Below are 3,102 nucleotides of genomic sequence, written 5' to 3'. Positions count from 1 at the left end.
CTAACGCATGCAGTGCACTTGGTTGACAGGCGCAGTGCAGACATTCTATTTTTCCATCAAAGGGGACGCATGCAACCCCGGAGCCACACCCCTAAGATAGACAGGGGGCGACGGGGTATGACGGACTCGCCTACGCATGCGGCGCTGCGGCAAGCCGCGTCGCCGCCTGCTCCGGCTCGTTACAGGCTCGACCTCGTAGTGGGATGGGGACGGGGGTCACGACCCCCCTCCCCACCCCCTGCTCGGCCTCACGCTAACGCACGCAGTGCGCTTGGTTGACAGGCGCAGTGCGGACATTCTATTTTTCCATCAAAGGGGATGCACACAACCCCGGAGCCACACCCCTAAGATAAACAGTGGGCGACGGGGTATGACGGACTTGCCTACGCATGTGGCACCGCGGCAAGCTGCATCGCCGCCTGCTCCGGCTCATTCCAGGCTCGGCCTCGCAAGGGGATGGGGAGGGGGTCACGACCCCCCTCCCCACCCCCTGCTCAGCCTCGCGCAAACGCATGAAGTGCACTTGGTTGAGAGGCGCAGTGCGGACATTCTGTTTTTCCATCGAAGGGGATGCACGCAACCCCGGAGCCACACCCCTAAGATAGACAGGGGCGACGGGGTATGACGGACTCGCCTACGCATGCGGCGCCGCGGCAAGCTGCGTCGCCGCCTGCTCCGGCTCGTTCCAGGCTCGGCCTCGCTGGGGGATGGGGAGGGGGGTCACGACCCCACCTCCCCACCCCCTGCTAGGCCTCGAGCTAACGCATGCAGTGCGCTTTGTTGACAGGCGCAGTGCGGACATTCTGTTTTTCCATCAAAGGGGACACACGCAACCCCGGAGCCACACCCCTAAGATAGACAGGGGCGACGGGGTATGACGGACTCGCCTACGCATGCAGCGCCGCGGCGAGCCGCGTCGCTGCTTGCTCCGGCTCGTTCCAGGCTCGGCCTCATAGTGGGATGGGGAGGGGGGTCACGACCCCCCCTCCCCACCCACTACTCAGCCTCGCGCTAACCCACGTAGTGCACTTGGTTGACAGATGCAGTGCGGACATTCTGTTTTTCCATCAAAGGGGATGCACGCAACCCCGGAGCCACACCCCTATGATAGATAGGGGGCGACGGGGTATGACGGACTCGCCTACGCATGCGGTGCCGCGGCAAGCCGGCTTGCCGCCTGCTCCGGCTCGTTCTAGGCTCGGCCTCGCAGGGGGATGGGGAGGGGGGTCACGACCCCTCCCTCCCCATCCCCTCCTCGGCCTCGCGCTAATGCACGTAATGCGCTTGGTTGACAAGCGCAGTGCGGACATTCTGTTTTTCCATCAAAGGGGACGCATGCAACCCCGGAGCCACACCCTTAAGATAGACAGGGGCGACGGGGTATGCCGGACTCGCCTACGCATTCGGCGCCGCGCAAGCCGCGTTGCCACCTGCTCCGGCTCGTTCCAGGCTCGGCCTGGCAGGGGGATGGGGAGGGGGGTCATGACCCCCCCTCCCCACCCCCTGCTCGGCCTCACGCTAACGCATGCAGGCGCTTGGTTGACAGGCGCAGTGCGGACATTTTGTTTTTTCTTCAAAGGGGACGCACGCAACCCCGAAGCCACACCCCTAAGATAGACAGGGGCGATGGGGTATCACGGACTCGACTATGCATGCTGCGCCGCGGCAAGCCGCGTCGCCGCCTGCTCCGGCTCGTTCCAGGCTCGGCCTCGCAGGGGGATGGGGAGGGGGGTCACGACCCCCTTTCCACCCCCTGCTCGGTCTCACGCTAACGCACGTAGTGCGCTTGGTTGACAGGCGCAGTGTGGACATTCTGTTTTTTCATCGATGGGGACGCACGCAACCCCGGAGCCACACTCCTAAGATAGACAGGGGCGACGGGGTATGACCGACTCGCCTACGCATGCGGCGCCGCGGCATGCCGCGTCGCCGCCTGCTCCGGCTCGTTCCAGGATCGGCCTCGCAGGGGGATGGGGAGGGGGGTCACGACCCCACCTCCCCACCCCCTGCTCGGCCTCGCGCTAACGCATGCAATGCGCTTTGTTGACAGGTGCAGTGCAGACATTCTGTTTTTCCATCAAAGGGGACACACGCAACCCCGGAGCCACACCCCTAAGATAGACAGGGGCGACGGGGTATGACGGACTCGCCTACGCATGCAGCGCCGCGGCGAGCCGCGTCGCTGCCTGCTCCGGCTCGTTCCAGGCTCGGCCTCATAGTGGGATGGGGAGGGGGGTCACGACCCCCCCTCCCCACCCACTACTTAGCCTCGCGCTAACCCACGTAGAGCACTTGGTTGACAGATGCAGTGCGGACATTCTGTTTTTCCATCAAAGGGGATGCACGCAACCCCGGAGCCACACCCCTATGATAGATAGGGGGCGACGGGGTATGACGGACTCGCCTACGCATGCGGTGCCGCGGCAAGCCATGTTGCCGCCTGCTCCGGCTCGTTCTAGGCTCGGCCTCGCAGGGGGGTGGGGAGGGGGGTCACGACCCCTCCCTCCCCATCCCCTCCTCGGCCTCGCGCTAATGCACGTAATGCGCTTGGTTGACAAGCGCAGTGCGGACATTCTGTTTTTCCATCAAAGGGGACGCATGCAACCCCGGAGCCACACCCTTAAGATAGACAGGGGGCGACGGGGTATGACAGACTCGCCTACGCATTCGGCGCCGCGCAAGCCGCGTTGCCACCTGCTCCGGCTCGTTCCAGGCTCGGCCTGGCAGGGGGATGGGGAGGGGGGTCATGACCCCCCCTCCCATGCACCCCCTGCTCGGCCTCACGCTAAGGCATGCAGTGCGCTTGGTTGACAGGCGCAGTGCGGACATTCTGTTTTTTCATCAAAGGGGACGCACGCAACCCCGAAGCCACACCCTTAAGATAGACAGGGGGCGATGGGGTATGACGGACTCGACTATGCATGCGGCGCCGCGGCAAGCCGCGTCGCCGCCTGCTCCGGCTCGTTCCAGGCTCGGCCTCGCAGGGGGATGGGGAGGGGGGTCACGACCTCCTTTCCACCCCCTGCTCGGTCTCACGCTAATGCACGCAGTGCGCTTGGTTGACAGGCGCAGTGTGGACATTCTGTTTTTTCATCGAAGGGG

Source organism: Triticum dicoccoides, chromosome 2B (assembly GCF_002162155.2).
Source record: "Triticum dicoccoides isolate Atlit2015 ecotype Zavitan chromosome 2B, WEW_v2.0, whole genome shotgun sequence".
Lineage (NCBI taxonomy): Eukaryota > Viridiplantae > Streptophyta > Magnoliopsida > Poales > Poaceae > Triticum > Triticum dicoccoides.
This window is presented reverse-complemented; position numbering follows the sequence as displayed.